The 21,491-nt window shown below is 46.6% G+C and overlaps 1 protein-coding gene and 1 long non-coding RNA gene across 5 annotated transcripts in view; one reads left to right on the top strand and one right to left on the bottom strand.

The window, feature by feature from the left end:
• Nucleotides 1-21,491, top strand: part of COPRS (coordinator of PRMT5 and differentiation stimulator) — a 223,557-nt gene that overhangs the window by 155,505 nt on the left and 46,561 nt on the right. The window lies entirely within an intron of this gene.
• On the bottom strand, nucleotides 321-18,908 carry LOC128816616 (uncharacterized). The gene is made up of 2 exons (XR_008439970.1): nucleotides 18,726-18,908; nucleotides 321-1,864 (listed from the first exon to the last, which is right to left on the bottom strand). It is a non-coding gene; the product is annotated as an uncharacterized LOC128816616 (long non-coding RNA).

Raw genomic sequence — 21,491 nt, 5'->3', positions numbered from 1 at the left:
TTGCTCTGTGCTGCCTCGGGTCAGTTCTTTGTGGGCAGTGTCACCAAACCAGATGCTCCGCACCTTCCATGGATGGGCAAAGCAGCATCAGTGGTGGCTGAGGCTCAGTTCATTTGCTGTTACCTGTTTTTCAGAGAAAAAATTGTGTGCATGTGAGGACCAAGGTGTTTTATTTCAGCAGGATCTATCTTTATGTTCATGATGTTTAGCACAGACTGGGATGGCAACCTGAAGGAAGTCTGGGGCAGTGCTTAACAGCAGTAGAAGGTGAGGATATCACCTGAGACTGAGTCTGAAAAAAACCCATAACTGCCTGCATATACTTTTCAAAACACTTTTATTTTAGGTATTTCTGCTTTTTTTTTTTCCAAGCTAAATTGGAGGTATTAAGTGGAACTGAACTTTATAAAGAAAAAAAAAATTAAATCTAGTCAGATTTGTTCTTGAAGTGGCTTGGTGTGGGCACTAAGAAATGCGCTTTGGTCTGCTGACAATGTCCTCAAGTGTTAAAGAGGGACCAGCAGGGCTGGATCCCACTGCAGGATGTGCACAAGGGATCCTGCATGTGAGCCCAAGTGACCCTACAGACCTCTGCTGCACCAACCCTCCTCTGACAGGCAGTGTGGCAACTGGGGGAGCTGTTTGGGAACAGATCTGACAAAAACACCACCAAACCACGGTGCTCTCCTAGTTCCCATGGGCAGTCACACACATGGAGGGGTTTGTCCACGGAGGCCAGGATAAGTAGGCAACTTGCAGCTTGCCACAAGGGACGAGACACAAGGTTATAAAGCCCTGCAACAGCTTCTTAGACATTTCTATAGGCAGAGTTTCCACAGCACATATGAAAAAGATCCATTCATCAGGGTCTGGGCTGCAGGATGAACTGCAGGACTTGTTCTGTGCTCATCCTCTGTTAGAAGTTCTGACTTGTCCTTCTGACCTTAAAATCCATGGGTGGGTTCTCTTCACAGTGGCAGAGCTGAGGTAGGAAGAGGCTGGGGAGGCGTATTCCAGAATTTCAGGGCAAAAAATGTGTTTATTTTAACATATTAAAATTCTTATTTAAAGTGTTGATACTAAAGATAAAAATTGTAAACTCATCCAAAAAAGCTACAAACCCCCATTCCTGATCCTCCTGTTTTCATCACAAAGAATATTCCACAGTAGTAGAGTGTTGCTTTGCAGCCTGTTAGCAGAAGAGGTGATTGGGTCAGTTGACTTGTAGGTGTCAGAATCAGAACAGATTAAGTTAATTCCATCCACCCATCTTGCCAAGGAAATGTTTAAGCCCTTTCATCTCATTTCAGTATCCAAAGAAGACAGAGAGTTGCTGCATACAGAAGTCCTTGTGGAGAGGAGCAGCAGATCTGGGGTTTCCTATGATGAGGCAGTCTCAGAAATCAAAGGTGTCAAAGCAGGAAGTCCTGACACAAACAGTTCCAAAAGTGTCACATTCCTGGAATCAGCTGGCACAAAGGACACTCCTGGACAGCTCTGTGGGGCCTTGAGCAGCCCAGGTTTCTTTGTTCCCTTGGGTTGAACAGTATCAATCCCTGATTGATAGTGGTGCCTTCCTTGTGCCCATTGTCTGTCTTATCTGTCACACAGTCACTGGGACAAGGACTGTCCTTTAGGACTTGCTTACACAGCAGCTGCAATAGCTACAGCAGGATGACTCCATGTGAACACTCATTCCACAGCCACGGGATCAGCTCCTGGTTCATACCATACCTTAAGTGGAGCAGCCTCAGTGTGTCAGTGTGCCTTATGAAGTTAAGCAAGACCTGGGACTCAGCTCAGGGTTTCTAGTCACTTCTCCTTTATAAAGAATTCAGCTTTAAGAAAAGCAGTTGAAATGCTCCTGAGAATGACAAATAACAAATGAGTAAATCTTGCTCCAGAGCCATAAAACCCAGCTAAAAAAAAAAAAAAGCATGCACTCCTAATCTATTGGCATGGGCATATAAAACAGAATTAGTTGATAAGCATATCAATTAATTGATAAAAATGATAAAACCCATAATCAAAGTCTTTTCAGAAAGGTAATGAATAAGTAATCCACACAGACAATGTGAAAGGACTGCTGCTGCTGTGGGGCCAGGGAGCCATTAATTTGTCTATCCATACCCCTAGAGTTATTAAAGGATAAAAGCTTTGAACATTGCTGCAGAGTTCAATGAAAATAAAAACTTTTACTCAGCAAACAGAAGCTCTCAGAAATGCAAATAAAGTATTAGAATGCATGAAGATGGCAAATAATTGAATATTATGGTTCTGTTTAACAAATTGCTTCTTTGCACGCAATTACTTCATCATGGTCTGATCTGAAATATGAGAGCAGGAATAAAGCTCAGAGAAAGATGCTGTGGATGACCAGAGGACTGCAATGAGTTTGCTGAAAGAAGGGTAAAACAGAATTGGGAGGGGATGAATGGTTTGGGTAAGGGCTCTTTCTGTGGGCTTGGGGTGCATCTCTTTAGTTGCATTTATTTCTGGTGGGGGGAAATGTCAGACAGACACAACAGGGAGGGAAAGCACTTGGCTTGTTTAATTTCTCCATCTTTCTGCTCCAGTTCTCATGCCCTGAGCATCATAAGAAGCACATGCTCCACACCACAGGTCACAACACCATGTCCTTGTAGTTCCGCTCCAACAGAAACACTGTCCCCAGCCTGACACCCTGCTCCAACCTGCCAGCCCTCCTTCCCGAGGGCCATCTGCCCTCGAGCTCTCCTTCAGGCCTCCCTGTGCCACAGTTGACTATTGCAAGAACAATAAGGATTTTTAGGGGCATTATGACTGGGTTAGTAAAACACAGCTGCCCCTGAAAGTCCCTCATTTTTCTTGCTGCCGCTCAGTCGGTCCCCAGGAGGGCAGGGTCTGACAGGGTCCGTTCTCTGCAGTGTGGCACACACGGCTCTGCTGATGTGCCCAGAAGTGCCCCAGCCCCAGCACCCAGCCCAGATGGCAGGGGAAGGTGTGCAACTGCTTTGCCATCCCTGTGGGCTCCTCCTAAGTGAACATCGTGCTGAGTTCCAGCGGAATGCCAGATGACTCCTCTGTCACTCACAAGTGACTCCACCAAATGGAGCCAGGCACAGCTCGCTGCAGGCAGCCCTGGAACACCCCAGCCAGAGGGGCAAAAGGCAGGATTACCTTGTGCTGTGGGTACTCCTTGTTCTGGTACCCATGTGAACAGTGCTCTTTGGCCAGGGGAAGTGGAGACTCCAGGGCTGACTGGCCCCACACATCCCAGACTGGGTCATACCCTGCAACCCCAGGGGCACTTGGAGCTTCCCTGGGGACTCACAGCACTCAGGTCCCAGTAGGAAAGTTCACACCCATCTGCAGCAGCAGTTGCCTTTTATTTATTAAAAAAGCTGAGAATTTTAGGGAATTACTTCTGATTTCTTAACAACTCTCAGCTAAAGTAATATCTGAAGAAGATCTATACATTTCCAACTAAAAAGGGCTAAGTATTTGGCTGGGAATTTTCAACCCTCATTCACAAGTCCCAGTCTTGCAAGTTCTTAGGGCAAGGAGTAATACTTTCATTTCAATTGATCAGTATTTTGATGGCAGTGGACTCAACAGAAACTACAGGCAGATTCCCACAGTTCTGCTGTTGTTTTCCCATGAATTCTGCCTGTAGAGAGCTGAGGTGTCCCCATCCCATAATGGGCTTGCAAGTGTCCCCATTACATGTGGGGTTTGCTTTCTGGAACAAGTCCCTTGAGAAGGACTTTGTGACATGCTCAAGGACTTCCAGGAGAGTTTGTGTCAAAGCAGGGAACCCCTCAGCACTCTCAAGGCTTTTCTTCTTTTCTTTCCCCCTGTAAAAAAAAGCATCACATTGGTGCCTCAGCAAGGGACCCTTTGCCAGCATCACGTTTGCAGGTGCTGTCATTAACACAAACCATCTCCAGGGACACACACACAGCTGGTGTGACCAGGGATGCTTGGGGAGTCACAAAGGTCCCAGCCCTGTGCAACACAAGACAAATATCCTCACCCATCCCACATGGGATGACAGTCCATGGTAACAGACAACTTGGCATCCAAAAAACTCAGAGACCCTCTCAGAACTGCACAGAGCCACACCTTATTTTCATGTACAATTTCCTTTGCTTTCAACTGAAAGCAAACCCTATGCCCTCATATGGTAATAAAACATGAGCCATGATTCGGATCCAAATATTATTTTCATCTTTGAGAAAGTTACAACAGCAGTTTAACAATAATAATAATAATAAAAAAAAAAAAAAGGCGGCAGCCCTCTAAATGCTAATGATGTTGGTGTCCTAAATGAAGCATAAAAGCCAGAGCCCACGAGAAGCAGGGCATGAGTCAGAGCATCAGCAGTCCCACATTGAAAGCAGCACTCCTGGCTGCTTCATTCATTTAAGGAATCAATTCTTTTGGAATGAGCATCAAGTAGTTTTTAGGATTAAAATGAAAATGAGATGCATGTTGTTATTATTTGCAAAAGCTTTTTGTTTTTATTTTCTTCTCCTTGAATTGACAATAAAAAACTCTTTCTAGCCGAGGGGAGCCCCAGGCAGGACCAGGTCCCTGCAGCACTGGCTGCTGTACCACTACAGAAGAAAATCTGATGAGCCCCTGCCCCAGGAAGAGCAGAACCTCCCCGGCAGCCAGGACCCCACCACAAGCAGGCAGAGTAGACCCAGGGCACAGAAAGGCAGTAACTGGAGTTGTTGCAGCTTGGGCAGGCTGTTTCACCCCCAGTTTTAAATTCCTGGCATTGGGTCATTGGCACAATTGAGTGAGGATGGATATGTGCTGAAGGGGAACACCCTCCACAGAGGTTTTGCATGCTCCCTCTTGGATTGTAAAGCCAGCACCAGGCTGTGCACTACAAGAAGAGTGAATATTGCCTAAGCTTCTCTTGGCTCCCTGCTGCCCCCGTCCCACTTCTAGATAAAGCACAATCAGATTCTGATGATCAAAGCACACATCTCTAGGTTACACTGATGTTAACTCAAATTATTTTTGTTGTGCTGTATCTGAAACTTAGAAAATGCAAGAGCAGAACAAAACCAAAGTGAAGGTAGAAAATTATTGCAGTTTCTAGAATTCTTCCAACTTTAGTCATGGAAGGGGATTGTTAGAAACAGACAAAAGACTGTTTCCCTTAATTTTTTTAAGTGTGAATTTTGTCTTGACAGTTTCCTTTCAGAAACAAAAATTGAAAACAAATTGTCCCATACAAAACAAAGGGACAGATCCTCAGCTGGAATGGACTGGTATTACCAAGTGAGTAACACCCACTCACAGGAGAGATTCTGAGCCTTTTAAACAGCAGCTGCCGATCCTGCTGTGCCCGGACAAGAGCTTCAGCCTCCGGGTTTAGATGGCAGAAGTACTGGATCTACATAGCTTGGAAAAGACGAAGGGCTGCCTTCAGAGCAGCTGAAAGTGCACCAAGGCTCTGAGGACTCTGGGACTGTACACTTCCCAAACCTGGAGCTGACTCGAGGTGCATGAGCCAGTGGACATGACACCAAGAGAGCAAGTATCAGCATGGCCCTGAAATTAATGAGCTGCTTTGGAGAAACGCTGGCAACACTTCCAGAAACCATTACATGTGGGGTTTGCTTTCTGGAACAAGGCATGGCTCTGATTTTTCTCTCAAAACCGAGATCAGGCTGATCACCATCTTGAAAATTACAGGAGCAGTCCCCAGGAAAGTATTAACTGTACAGCACAAAAGGAATGCACAGTGAGAACTGTGATCCATCCTGGCCAGTTCTGCCCCTGTCCCTCACCCACAAAAAATTAAAAATCCACACATTAGGAGAATTCAGGAAGTGTCTCACTTTGCCAAGGAACAGACCATGTCCCCATTGTCACTGTCTCCGGCAGGGCTGCCCAGCTGAGCTCCTGGCCAGGAGAGCCAGTGCTGGGGGAAGCTGCCTGGGACCCAAAAGGGCAGGAACACTGGAGCACTACTGGAAGAGCACCATCCTCCAGGGCTGACAAGAGGTGGGTTTGACCACGTGCATTTGACATCTCCTCTCTCTTTACAATCCTCATTTTGGAGCATCACTTTTTTTTCTCCCACTCCTAACATCAGCAGAGGAGCTGGAAAGCCAGAGTTATTTTTAGGAGATGGTACATCTAGGCTCTGTTCATCTTGACTGGGTCCCTTTGAAAATGGCAAGGTTGGATAATCAAACACATTACGCAGACTTTCCATAGAGGCTGCTTTGCAAACGAGCCTCCCACCATTCAGATACCCAGGCGCCAATATTTCAAAGAGGAGCTTTTGATGCTGCCCTGGTTTGACTCAGCATGGTGACCTCACTAGCATTTATACACAAGAACCTTGGAGAACAAGCACATTAAAGCAGCTGACTTTAAGTATATAAAATAAAACAATTAGTCATCAACAAACTACTTGAGGCTGCCACATTACACTTGAGGGGCAAGAGACCATGACCTGGCTCAGGCTGGCAAAGAAGACGGCAGTGGTGCCTGGTCAAATCGCCCATGTGTGGGCAAAGCACACCCAGAGCAGCTCAGGTGGGAGCTCGCTGGTGTGATGAGTGACACATCAAACTGGCTGGCACCAGGACAGGGACAGGGAAGGGAGAACAGTCAAACAGTAGGAGAAAAATGCCAGGGGAGGAGCTGCGGCTGGAAGAGGCTCCATGATTCCTAGCAAATTAACCAGGGCATGGCCAACCAGCCCAGTCTGGTCACTGCTGTCTTGTTGAAGTCTCCAAAAGAAGAGAGGAAAGGGGACACATTGGAACAGCCTCTTGATAATGGTCCATCGCTCATGCTGAGTTTCAGACAATGTCCAGAACTGGCTGGAGATGGCCCAGGTCACAGTTCTGCCCAGGACCACTCTCAGTACCATTGGCTGGTGGGTTCAGTAGTGCAGCTGTCACCCAATACTCTGGCCTCAGCAGTGCTGGAGCAGCTAGAGAGGCCTGGGAGGGTACAGATAATGACCAGCAGTGCCCATATGCCTGCTGGCTCCAGAGGAGTGTGTTCCCACAGAGCCCTGCCCAGACTGATCAATGACAGGAAAAGCAGCCACGCCGCTGGCCTCGACCTGCCAGTGCTGGCCCCCAGTGCTCAACCCACCTAAACCCCGATGAATGAGTTAAGAGAGAAGCTGTCAGCAAGAGGCTGCCCCGCTTGGGCTCTGCTGTTCTGCCTAGCACTGAGGGAAGCAAAGAGTTATAGGAGAGCAGCAGGGAATTACCAAGCAAAAGGGTTTTTTAAATCATTTCACTTTAAACAAAACTGAGGTATTACCATAAAGTAAATGGCCACACCTTACTACTTACTCGGCTTTGCTGACAAGACCAGCTTTTCCATAGCTATTCAAATCTAACAAGTTCTGGGTGCCTAACTCACTCTTTTAAGCTCATTTTCGAACTCCAGCCAAAAATCACTTTCTGATTCACCACTTTCTCAGGCACAGTATTATTCAGAGAATGCCTGCAGGCAGGTACCGTGCTGTACAAAGTACATAAGCACAAGTTTAATTACTCTGTGGACAAGGGATGTGATTAATTGTATGCTTTAAGTTAAGCATGTGCTTAAGCATGCTACTGACCTGGAGCTTTAAGTAGATCTATCAGGTGTTCTGGTGCTCTCCATTTACCAGTTCTTTGAGGTCAAATAAGTGGAAAGAATGTAAGAATACTCCTGTGCTTATACACCCCATAGAATTCACACAAAGTCCAGTTTCTGACTTTTTTAAAAATTACAAATGTGGACTTATTCTCCCCATTTTTGCACCAATACCGTTAATTATTATGAGCATTACAATACTATGTATATGGTCAGAATGTATTAGCATTAAAACATGAGCTAATTATTGTCATTTTCAAGCTTTTACAAGCATATGGTTCAGTTTTTTACTTTGCCTGGATACTGCTTCAGGTAAGAACTTAAATTCATTTCATTTGCACATTTTGTGGATTAGTTCCCTTATGTCTGGGCAGTGTACAAAGTCCTAAAAAAAATATGGAGCATATAATTGAAACTATTGCCCCTGCTAGCAGTGGACTCATCGGATGGAAGAAGTCAAGCATAAAATGTGCATCAGCTATGGGTGGTCACGTAAATCCACATTTCATTAGCCACAGCTTACATGATCCTGGGGATTTTTTTCACTGTGCTTTTCCACCTTTCCAGCAAAGGCTTATTCCTAGCTCATAATAATAGAGGAAGGCCAAATTGTGCCCATTCCCTAGGGAGAAGCAAGTAGAGAAGACTGGGACCTGAAAGCACCACTTTTTTTTTTTCTTTTTTTTTTTAAAGACACAACTGCCCTTTTCGTGGCACTCAGGGAGCCTTGATGGACTGGAGAGAGCCGCTCCTCGAGGCAGGCGTGTGACCCGTGTGCAGTGCCAGCATCCCAAGGGCAGGGAACACCCACGCCCAGCTACACCCACCAGCAGTGACATTTCATAGGGACAAGCCAAGAGACTTCCACTGGAGCAAAGCACGTGCAAATCAATTTTCAACAAGCGAGGGAGAGCACAGGGGGTTTGATTACAAGTGAGGAGGCACGTGCCTCTGAAGAGAGCCTTCTTTGAGGAAGTAAACAGATACAATAATTGATAAGTGTTTTGGCTTCGCCTCATCTCTAATCCCATCACATGCTGTTCCTTGCCAGCGCATTCATGAAAAGTGTCTATTTTGGATACTGGGGCACAACAGAGAAGAGAAAAAACCCACAGTTCCCAGAGAGACAGCTGGCCAAGCCCAGGTGCACTCACTCTTCTTGAAGCACTAATACATTGAACTCAAGCTTTTAAACTATATTGCTCTCTGCTTAAGATGTTGGTCTTTTGTTGTAAGTTTAAGCTTTTTTTTTTTTTTTTTTTTTGGTAGTAAATGCAGTAAAATCTTGCACAGAAAATGAAATTTACATTACTAGGGATCCCAGACTTAGTGCTGCAGGTGTGGGAGAATTCACATGACTTTTCCCTCTCATTTCAGCATTACTTGACAGGGGTAACTCTGAAATGTTTTTTTCAAAGGGAGCAGATTGCCAGGTACAGGTTCATAACCACTGGCTACTGCGGAGAATGCCCACTGGTTTTGGGGTCCAACTCTATATATCCAGAAGCTCCTTACAGCAGCAACTCACAGGACAACCCCCTGTCATTTGCTGAATGTCATTAATTAAACGAGACAGGATTTGGCAACATGAAGCTGAGCTAGGTGTCCTTAAAATTGCTACTAGTTTAGAGCCATAAGAATAGGTTAAAGAAACCCAATTCACTTGCCACAGAGATTGAAAGAAAGTCACAGCAACATTCAGAACAGCTGGGTGCTGCAGGCACACCCTGGTGCTGGTGCCTGCGGGTGTTCAGTGCCTAACCACCAGTCCCCTGCTACAGGAGGAGCTTCTCATCTACAGGTTTTAGACCTCTCATACCAAAGCCATCAAGCAAATATAAGAGTTAACTGAAATACATGGTTAAAAACCTTTCTATTTGCATCAGTGGCTGGGGAGCCTTCACATCTGTGACTCACAATTGATTGTACAAAGCTCCTGATCAGGGAGGTAAGAGCCGTTTCCCAGCCTCAGGTATTAACTTGCCCAGTGAGACACCCTGACCCTGAAGCCATCTCCCCTTTCCTCTGCCTTGAGGGGAAGTCCAGACCAAGGACCCACTGTTTCAACTGATGAAGTTAACTGAACTCCATATTGGAGAATGAGGAATCATTTTGCCAAATACTTCTAATGAGATATTTCAGTGAAAATGAGATGTTACCAGTTAATGCTCTGTGAATGTCCAGGTTCTTGACTGCCCTTCAGTACTGCATAGGGCACAAGAAATTCTTGGCAAAAGGGGAAATTCTATCCCTTTAAAAATACTTTTAATGAACAAGAGGCTTCTGACTGTCAGGTAATAGCTCAGCAGCGCTGCTTACATTCAAAGCTGTGTCTGGAATAGTGAAGTAATAGCAAATTTCATTAGAAGTAAAATCTTTGGTTGCTGTGGAAATCATTCAGGTGGGAGAGACTGTTTCTGGAGGTTGTATTGGGATGTACTACATTTCTTTCACCCGGACTAAAGTGTTTCCTTCCGGGTGTGAATTTACTCAAGCAGGACAGGCGACAGGAGAGGAAGAGCTCAGCCTGGTGACTGATTCCGTTCACATCCTGTGCATTGCACAGGCCACAGGTAAGAGAGGCACAGATAACACAAGATCCTGACCACAGCTTTCAAAGAAACCCTTATGTTTGCAGCCCACCAGGTCAGAGCTTCAGGGGCTATAATCCCATCCACACCACCCTACAGCACAGCTCATACTCTGCTTTGCAACAGCCTCTTTAGATGTATTTTTAAGCACTGAAACCCTGATTGCTGCCTGCAAACAACTGACTGTAATCTAGCATTGATGTAATACTGATAGCTGAGCAGTTATAAAATAATTCTGTTTGGAAAACACACTTCAAAGTTATAGAAGGTTTGAAAGTATCAGAATTTCTCAACAGTTCTGAGCATAGTGCTAGAAAATGATAGTGTGCTCGTGACTGTTTGTCTGAAAACATTACCCGTCACCAAAATTAGAGCATGGGATAAATCCTGGGCTGGTGCAGATCAGGAGATCTCTGCTGGCTTACAGGAGATGTTTTATTTAGCACTGGGCACACCTGCTGTTTCTTTGGAGAGCTGTAAATTCATTCCGTGATGTAGCCACATCTACAAGCCAAATTTATGCATTTTAAGACAAAACTACTATCAAATGTTTTGAAATTAAATTGCAGTTTGTGTTCTTTTTGAAGGCAATAATACCATAAAAGTATAAAGACATCCAAAACTTTATGTAACTAGTATTACATAACACCTTAAACTGGCTCATAAGCATTTTTCTTACTCTGGATTTATTGCATTTTTATTTGGGGCATACAACTCGCTATACAAGTGCAGTTACAGGGGGCTGGGCTGCAGGGGGGAAAGAGTTCACTCTGATAGAAATTCTAAAGTGAGAAACTTATTGCCATGTTTGCAAAGAAACACTGTCAGAAGAAAAACTGTTTCATTGTTTCTCACTGCCCTTGATGGCCATTGATACAAAAAGTAAATGAAGCCCTGGAAAGGGGCTAGAGGTAGCATTAGTTTAAAAGGCTGACTGTACACAGCCCCTCCAACTGCACAGAGCATTAATGCCATAAATACGTGTGAATGTTCTCATTCAGGCTGTAATTTATTCCCCAAGGAGATGCAAAACTAGCTCAAATATGCTGCAAGAAAACCAAACTCTTCCAATGAAGCGAGTGCAGTATGTGAATCCTGGAGCTAAATTTAGGCTGAGACTTGGAGTAAAGTAATTCTAATCTCAAAGTAGCACTTTGAGTTGCAGTAACAAACACTGTGCAAAGATTCGGGGAAGTTTTGCTCCTTTGTTACAATCTATTGTGCATGACATTTTGGGAGCTCTTTACTGACTCAGATTTAAGAAATTCGGCTTAAGTTACTCAGTTGAATTTTATTGTTCAGTGAAATTGTTTAAAACCCCCCTTCATTTAGGTTGTTTCTAAAATGTGAATTCAGGCTGGTTTTGGGGTGTGTACAGAAGCGCACATTCTTAACGTACTGAAAGCTTGATGTAAACCATTAACTGTAGGGCTGAATAATCCACAAGATGGAAAAAATGGATACTGTAAATATCTGATTAGGGTATTTTTCCAAATGACATTATTTTTTAGTGCTATGGTCCAAGGTAAATTAAAATGTGATTAAGCACCTTTCTGTTTCTTGTTCCGTACAACTGTTATTCGCATGGAAATGTTTTTCTTCTCCAGAAATATTTCCTTCAAAATTAACAGATGAAGTCACAATTATACAAAATATCTCTGTAGTCAAAGCAGATTTTTTTAAAGAAAGTACTTTAATATGCAACTAAGACTTCAAGTCTTTTATAGTATTCTTCAGGAGTAAAATACACCCATAATGCAGGAATTGAGGAAACCTTTCTCTTTCTTTAAAAAATCAAAATAGCATTTACAGTTTTAAATCAAGCATATTTTAACTGAACTACATTCAAATTCTTTATGAAACAATCTCTCATTTCATACAAGATTTTTCATGCATATTCTGGCTCCAAAGCTCTAAATCAGTTTGCCACAACTTGTTTCACTGGAATTCATCAAAAGACTAAAAAGCCAAGTGCCAAGGAGCCGAGTTCTGGCTGCGGCAGAAACTGTCCAACCAATCCCCGCAGCCTGGAAAGCCCCAGTTCTCAGAATTAGCTGATGCTTTACACAAGAGATCATAATCAAAATCATGATTCCTGACAAAGTCTCAATATTTCACTCTATAAATTCTTAATTCATTTTCCAGCCATTGTAGGTTACTGCTGGCTCCACCCTCTCAAATATCAGCAATTGCTGCTGCTCTTAAAGAAAATTCCACTTTGGGGAAATGTGATATTATTCCAGATGTTTCAGTCCACAGCAGTTCTGCCTAACCCAACCTGATCGTCGCTCTGTAATGCAGCTGAGCCTTGAACAGCTTCTGGAATTTATTCCTCAAACTACTGCACTTGCATATTTGAATTTAACCCTACCAACAGTCATATACTCAAAAGTCCTGTTCTTTGTAACAACAGAGCCACCCCTAAAGAGTTTTTTTCCAACAACATAAAACCATGACTAATTTTAGCAGGCCTTTGGGCCACTATAGATTAGTTCCTACAGCCTGCTGATTGAATTAAAGTGTTTTAAATTGAGTTCCTCAACATACTTCAAAAGTTATCATGCAGAGAGATTTTGTTGAATCAAATCTACTTTCAAATTTTATAGTTTGAGGAAATTCCATACTTGGAATGGGAAAAGAAAAGAAAAAAAAAAGTGAAGTGCATTTATAGAGATTCAAACCAGTTGCAAGAACTGGAATATTGCCATTTTCTTTCATTGGATTTCACCAGGAAAAGGATGGGAAGAGATCCTGCCCTGCCTCCAGCCATCCACGACTGACCCTTTCAGCAGATTGGACAGTGCAGGTGATGCTTGCTCCTCAGAATCTCACCTGGAGCAGTGGGCATTACTCCATGGGCTGACATCTGCCCACCACTGGCCAAGTTCTGCAAAGTAACTGCCTGAGCAGGACTCCAAAGCCTTGGTCAGGTGGGATGCTTTGTATTTAAAATAATAATAATAATAATGAATGACAGCTCTATCAGGCATGATCTAGGAGTTACAACTCCAGTCCTTGACCTATAAATTGTATCACTAACAAATCTGTACCGGGAAAATACTGAAATCCTACAAATGTGGGCACATCATCCATCCACACTGTGAAGGACTTTCTCCCAAAGGACACAAAGAACAAAGGCCTATTGCCTGCTGCCACAGAAGGGAAAACCCAACAGCCTAAGCCTCATCAACTGACAGGCCACCGAGATCGAAATAAAATTCAGGAAGCTTATCCAAAATCAAATCTACCAAGCAATGTCTTGGAAATATTTTGATTCTTCAGTGCTAAAGAAATATGCCATGAATCCAAAGCCCGTGAGTTGGGAAGGGGAAGCTGTCCCTAGACCAGCATCACCCTGGCTCATTTTCTTCAGTCTGCAGCCACATGATTTCTTTTCCACACTGCTGCTGGCTCATACCAAGGTTCACACAAACACCCAGGCTGGCGATGGGACCTGACAGAGGTATTCTGCCTTCAGCAAGGAAGGGTTTCCCAACCCCAGCAATCAGACACTCCCCTCTTTGGGATCTGAGCAGTTGTAACCCTCCTGGCAGTACCATCACATAGACCCTCCTTTTTCTCACTTGCTCCCCCAGAGAAACCCCCCTAACCAAGCAAGAATCACACTGGCAAAAGGAGACAGCAAAGTGCTTTGGGAAAGTCACGCAGGTGCCACCAATCTACCTTTGACTGGATTGTCACTCGAAATGTGGTAAGGAGCCAAAGCCTCAGAGGTGTGTCCTCTCCCGTGGGCCAGCACTGGCCATCCTGCAGCCTCTTCCAGGCTCTCCTCCCCTCTTCCCCTCTCCTCTGGGACCTGGCACTTTTGGGTCCTCAGGAAGGGAAGTGATGAAATCAGCAGGAGCTGGAAGGATTTTCTCAAGTAGGCCAGCAGTGGGAAGGAGAAGCACATTCCCTTCCCTGTCTGGTTTGCCTCTGAGTGCTGAAGAGCTGGCCTGGAGCAGGAGCTGGCATGGAGCACAGCCTGAGCTTGGCATTTGCCATCTGCAGATGGAGCCAAGAGCGGAGGGAAAAGTGCCTGCAAGCTGGGCACACACTCACTGCTCCACTCCTGTGGGGTTCAGCCCTCTCTAAGGGTGCAAGGCTCTAACACAAGCACGTCCAGCATTCTGTGAAAAGTCTGTACTGAGCAACAGAGAAGATCCCAGGCACCATCTAACTCCAACCTGTCCCTGATTACACATATCTGTAATCCAGACATCACAGGCTTGCTCTGCTCTGTGCCCTCCTGCAACTTAAAATACAGCCCTGGCTCGAAGGTCTCTATTTGCAAACATAGAGGAACAGTGGTTCTTAAATTGCAGGCAAACATTTGACTTCACTCAGGGCAATTCAAAGAATATCCTGCACGAACCCCACCCTTCTGCCTGACAACTCAAACCTTAATGCCTAGATAGTTTTCTTTCAGGCCTTATCACAGATAAAATATGGCCTTTTTTTTTTTTTTTTTCTGAAGGAGTAAAACCTGCCAAATATTTACCAACTCTTTCAGAAGGCTGAAAATGTCACCCCTACAGTGTAATAAACTTCCCCGGAAAGGCCCTGATAAATAGAAAGCCTTGCTGTACTGCCCAGAACTAGTTTAGTGTGGTCTAAGTATTGCCAAGTCTGACTGACAAAGGAAGCATATTTGTACACACAGAAAGATTAGCAAGAGAGGCATAAAGTTTATAAGTGAAAATAAAACAAAGCCCCATTATTAACCGGGGAGGGGGGAATAATTGAATCTGCATCCCAGAGAGCACAGAACATTATGAAAGCCTCAGAGCTAAAACAATAATTTAAGAACTTGTCCACAACTTGCAGCAGAAGCTTGAACCATCTTCTTTAGCATTTGGAAAGTGCTAAACCATGGTCTACCCCCAACCCAGCCTTCAGAGCAATATTATTTAAAAATAAAATATTTTTACTTGGTAATTTGACCCACAAAAAGTCACTTGGGGCATGAGGGAATGTTCCCTTCCAGCCTGAACTTTAATTCAGAGAGAATGTTTAAACTCCACAGTGTAAACCAGATGCTGAGAAGTACATCTGCATTGTGCTGTATGTTCTTCGGGGCACAGACAGAAGTTGTAAAGTGCCTGTCAATGCAGTGTGTGTGGCTATGATCTAAATAATCCTAATAATGTAGATGAATGGAGAAAAACCCACATTCCTAGTACCAGTCAGTCTGTCAACAGAGTTCTCGCAGCTATAGACAACTATATCCACGCTAGTGCAAACAGATGAATATTGCTTAAAAAAATGTGTCCTTTCACCTTGGCAAATGCCATTAAGAAAAAAAAAATCTCTAAAAGTGACTAGGGACTTGGAAGCTCAAAGGTACACATATAACAAGCCTTGGTGGCCATAAAATGCTGAGCACTCACTTTCTACGGAAGCCAGGCTTCCACTGAATCTTGACTGGTACACTCAAATGAAAAGGTAGTAACTCAAATTATGCTGTATAGTGCTCCAAAATAGGTTTCAGGGGGACAAAACTTTCCAGAGCTACTTAAAGGCAGGAAGAAACTAATTGTTGTTGGAAAAAAAAAGAATTCAGATTATGTTAAACCTGACAAAAGCTAAACTCATCTGTTTACCCAGCTTAACAAAGAATTAGCACAGTTCAGAAACTCTGGTATGAAAGGGAAAACTTCACATTAGCCCACCAGCAAGTCCAGGAGCCCAACTAGCAACACAACCAACCTCCACAAAAATAACTGCTTGCCAGAGATGCCTAACAAGTTGCACAAGTTGGAAGGAGTGGGCTGAGGAGGCACAGGAATCTGCTCCCCGTCCCCCTTTCACACCATCAGGTTTTAATGTTAATGATACGGCTCCGCGTGCCTAAAGTATTTTTACACTATGCTCGTCTTCTTGTAGCGCTGACTTGTTCCAGGGCGGATGATTAGAATCAGATTTCTGTGATTTCACTGCAGATTCATTTCGTTAAGGGCTACAGATCTGCAGGGAGAAGACGGCTGCAAACAGGCCAGCAGAGTGGGCTCCAAGGGGTTCTCTCCTAAACGGGTAACAGCATCTTTGCATTTACTCCTTACATTCAGGTAGTTTTCTTTTTTGTGGCCACTAGACTGGGTTCTTTGGAAAAACAGGCATATAGGGAAAAGAAATTTGCAAAAAGTTTTCCTTGAAATTATGGTTTCAAAGCTCCCAGCCAGAATAGGTTCATGAAGAGAACAGGCCCAAGTAAGACCTGACTGCATCCACCACCCCCCAAGACAAAAGAAGCACCTGAGGGACCACACATAGGAGATAATCTTGATCTGTCAAGGTCTGTATGTCCTGACATGTGTCAGAGCAATAGCTATTAATACACAAGTTAGCATACTGCACACAAGTGTTTGTATATAAAGGGCTGAAGGAGAAAAAATTATGCAGAGGTCTGTAACAGCATTTGTAAATTTCTCCTAACTGTGAAAGACATAACACTTATTTTTCATGGGCAATGACTACAGAAAATTGTGCTGAAAACTGAGTTTGTTCATAAAAATTTAATAGGAATGGAGCATAAAAGTTGTGTGAGTCTGTGTACACACATACAGAATGTAGACTCCTGCAATGCTACATCACAGAGAAAATGAAATTCTAAGTGGCTCCAAAAAACACAGAGGAAGATTTTAATTTTCCATTTGCTTTTATAGACCTTAGCCATGAGAATACTGTTGCCACTTGGCCTTTTTCTTTACTGGAGGTCAATATAATTGACTTTTTACAAGAGAGAAGTAAAAACATCTCTACATAAATCAAAAAATTATGAGGACCCTCAAAATAGTTGGAAGAACTTAAAATGTAATGTAACATAACACAGAAGGGCACAGAAGTTATAAATACGATGCTATACAAGCCAAGAGTAATATACACACCCGGAGTTGTATATACACTGTGCCCAAAGAAGGAGCACAAACCAATGTCTGCAGACGTGCAGTGTGCCGAATCGAAATCCGACAAATAATAAGGAACTCTGGAATGCTGGGTGGTAAAAACGCTTAGGTGAGTAAGAGAATTTCCGGTAGCCTGGCTGCTCCGTATGGATGTGACTAGATTTATTTTAAAAAGAAAAAAAAAAAAAAAAAAAAAAAAAAGAAAAAAAAAAAGAAAAAAAAAAGGGGGGAAAAGGGAAAAGAAAAGGAAAAAAAAAAAAGAAAACAGCTGAGTTTTTAGAAAGTGAAAGCGGAGGGAAGGATGCACATGGTCCTACGGGAGCGAAACCGAGCGCTCGCTCCGCGCCAAGGCAGGGCCGGGCACAGCTGGTCTGGACCGCCGCGAAGCCGCGGGGACGGCCGCCAGCACTGGTAGGACGCGCACGTTTAAGGCCCTTTCCGAGGCAGAAGAATACAAAATGCACTTACGGTTCGCGGAGAACCAGCTCCGTCCTCTCCCCGCGGCGAGCCGGGCACCCGCCGGCCCCAGCGCCGGGCAAGCCGCGGTCCCCGAGGGCCGCCCGAGCACCGCCCGCCGTGCCCCCGGAGCCGACCCGCCCGGGCCGGGCCCCGCGTCCCGCCCGAGCGGCCCCGGGCAGCGCCAGCGGCGCCGCCGCGCTCCGTCTTCGCCCGCTGCGCGCCCGGCAGGTCCCGGGAGCCGAGAACTGGGACTTTGTAGGCCAGTTGAAGACACGAACCTCTCATCTCGCCCGCAAAGACCCAGCCCTCAGCTCGCCCATCAGGCGCAGGCGACCACTGCTCACCGCTATCTTTAACTGAACCCCTTTTTCTGGCCGTGCTCACCGCCAGCGCAGAGCCCCCGCTCCGGGGCCATCGGGGACCATGCCGGAGGGGGATCAGTCCCCCGGCCGGGGGAGGCAGCGATCCACGCAGCCCCCTCCCCGAACTTGAGAGCTGTCCCGGTCCCGGCTCCCGGAGCCGGTCCCGCACCTCGGGCCGGGCCCCGACGCCCACCGTGACTCGGCACCGCTGATCCCGCTCCCGCTCCTGCGGGAACTTCGTGCGCGGAGAGGTGGGAGCGAAAATACCAAACGGACAGAAAATCCCGAGCCCCTCCGTTACCTGCTCTGAGTGGGGGGGGGGGGGGGGGTAGGGGCTCCTGGGCCCCCGCCGCCGCCTCCCCGCCCAGAGCCGCAGGTCCTCGGGAATCCGCACGGGAAGGGCTCGGGCTGAGCTACAGCCGAGCGGGGAGCGGCGGCGGGCGGCCGCGCTCCCCTCTCCTGCCTCCCGCAGCCCAGCGCCTCGCAGATTGGTATTTAAGCCGGTATTGATCACGGTGGGTTTTTTCCTACCCTTCCTCTTTGCCCTTGCAAAAGGCAAAAAATAAAAATAAATAAATAGAATGCGTTGCCACAAGGGACGTTGCAACGTTTCTGTCGGCTTTTCAAACGCGGCGTTTGCCCCAGCGAGATTGAAGTGTCCCGACACAAGAGCACCAGAGAAGTAGGGGAAAGAGAGGAAAAATCCCAAAACCACCCAAAAGCAGAAGGAAAAAAAAAAAAAAAAAAAAAAAAAAAGAAGCCAAAATACAACACCCAAACACCCAAAGCCATCAAACCGGAGAGAGACGAGCTGCTCCGTGCAGCGTTGCGGTCCCGGGTGGCGGGGCTCCCGTCCGGGGCAGACACGCGTCCCTCAAAAGTTCGCTCCACGTGTTGCGGCCGCGTCCCGGGAGGGTCGGCGCGGCCCGGCGCACCGGGGCGCTGCGGGCTCGTTCCGCCGGCCCCGCGCCGTTTAAGGAAGCGGCCAGTCCCCACCCCTGCGCCGGGCAGCTCCCGCCGCAGCCCGGCCCGGCGGCTTCGGCAGCTCTCTCGGGCTGCCCTCCCCACCCGCTGCCCTCCGCGACGCCGCACCGGCACGGCCGGCCCCGCGCGGGGCAGACGGTGTGTCCGCGGTCCGGAGCGGCCGCCGCGCCCCGCGCAGCTCCGGCCGCTCCCGCCCTTCCCCGCGCTCCTCCCGCCGGGGCAGCCCCGCGGCCCCGCGCACCGAGGGGGCGGCGCGCCCCCTGCCGGCCGCTCCCGGCGCTGCGCGGAGCGGGGCGAGGGTCGAGCCGGGCTCGGGGGGACAAACCCCGCGGACAGACCCCGCGGACAGACCCTGCGGACAGACCCCGCGAACAGACCCTGCGGACAGACCCCGCGGACAGACCCCGCGGACAGACCCTGCGGACAGACCCCGCGAACAGACCCTGCGGACAGACCCCGCGGACAAACCCCGCGGACAGACCCTGCGGACAGACCCCGCGGACAAACCCCGCGGACAGACCCTGCGGACAGACCCCGAGGACAGACCCCGCGGACAAACCCCGCGGACAGACCCCGCGGACAGACCCCGCGGACAAACCCCGCGGACAGACCCTGCGGACAGACCCCGCGGACAAACCCCGCGGACAGACCCTGCGGACAGACCCCGAGGACAGACCCCGCGGACAAACCCCGCGGACAGACCCCGCGGACAGACCCCGCGGACAAACCCCGCGGACAGACCCTGCGGACAGACCTTGTGGACAGACCCTGCCACCAAACCCTGCGGACACCCTGTTGCCCGGTGGCAACACCTGCTCCGCACCCTGCACGCACCGAGGCTGTTCGCAGCCAGCATCTCCCTACACTGCTCCCTGCATATCTCCCCGTACATCTCCCTGCACTGCTCTATCTGTGGGATATCTCCCCACATGTCTCCCTGCACATCTCCCCGCACTGTTCCTGCACTGCTCCCTATATGTCCAGCCTTCCCCTGCACGCCTTGAAGTGGGCATGGACACAGGTATGTCAGAGGACATACTCTGCCCTTCCATGTGTGCCAAGTCTCTTCATTTACATCTCCAGTAAAGCTGGCTCAGTACACCTCTATGACCGAGAAAACCTGGGCACAAAGCATAGCTGTACTCTGTATAGAAAAATTGTGTAGTTTCTTTACACTACACTCAGTTGTAAATGTGTTTTAAGAAAATGCCACAAGGACCTGAAAAGGTTTTGACTTCTTTTGGGATGATTTTTGTGCTCATGTGTGACGTAACTGTGCGCTCACGTGTGACATAATTACGTGCTCATGCATGAGGTAATTGTGTGTTCATGCATTAAATAATTGTATGCTCATGCATGAGGTAATTGTGCGCTCATGCATGACATTATTGTGCCTTCATGCATGTGATAATTTTGTGTTCATGCATGATATAATTGTGTGCTCATGCATGAAAGAATCAAAACTAACAGCCAGAGGCCTCATCTTTTAAATCTTTGGGTTCAGCACCCAATGCACCTCTCTGTCATCTACACCACATTTTTTTCCTGTATTTGTACTGAAGACAAGGCAGCCCTGTGTATGCATCGTTATGGATGTGGCAAGTGACTCTACCTGGCCTGCGTGGATAGAATGCCAGAGAGAAAACTTGAACTGATCTGCCATGGAGCTGCTCTTGATCAACTGTGAAGCCATCCCCTACACAGAAGAACGTGTTCCTTGGCTAGAGGCCTGATGAATATGTAGAGCCAAGGAACATGTTGTTTAAAACTGATAGTAGAATGCAAAGTGAATCATGGACCATGGGCGAAAAGGTTGGAAGAGGGACAGAGCTCTATGAGCCTTTTGAAAATAAGACATTCTGGCAGAAGGTTGAAAAATAAACAATTTCTTGACCATCTGGAAGGGTTCTGCAGAAATTATGCCTAGAGAGTACAGTAGAAATTAAGACTTCCCAAAAAGGTGTAAAAGACACTAACCTTTTCTCTGATGAAGGGAATAGATGCTGTAGAAATCACTTGGGTTGAACAAGAAAAGGCCTCATCAGCTTTTAGGAAATAAGAGACTGCTACTCTTACAGGATGCAAGTTACATCTGCCAACCTCACTCTCATTTTCAAATTTTTTTAAATACCTTTTTTTTCTCAGTCTCAATCATGTAGCTGCTTGAAACACCACAGAATAATTCTGAGAACAACAAATTCACAGCAAAAAAATTTACCTAAGTGTATGGAAGGAAGAGCATGAGCCAGGGAACAGAGTTCCTCCCTAATTGAGCTGATGGCACATTGCTTCTCTGATGTCCTGACCAACTGCTTAATTTGCTATTTTCAGCGGCCTCAAAACATGTTGCCTCTTGTCTTGACCTGGCCCCCACTAGTACTGATGTGAAGCGCCACTTCATTTTCATGAGAGCAGAGCAAGACTTTCACACAACATTTTTGCCCAGCAGGAGCTCTTTTGCAGGGAGCCTGATCCCATGGGACATGCTCAGCTGCTGGCAGCCCATTCCCACTTCCACTGATGCCCCGGCAGCCCTGTGGTAGTAACAGGATAAGGCATATTTCAGGCAAGTCTTCACT

Source organism: Vidua macroura, chromosome 19 (genome assembly GCF_024509145.1).
Source record: "Vidua macroura isolate BioBank_ID:100142 chromosome 19, ASM2450914v1, whole genome shotgun sequence".
NCBI lineage: Eukaryota > Metazoa > Chordata > Aves > Passeriformes > Viduidae > Vidua > Vidua macroura.
The sequence above is the reverse complement of the archived record's forward strand: the minus strand, read 5'-3'. Positions and strand labels throughout refer to the sequence as shown.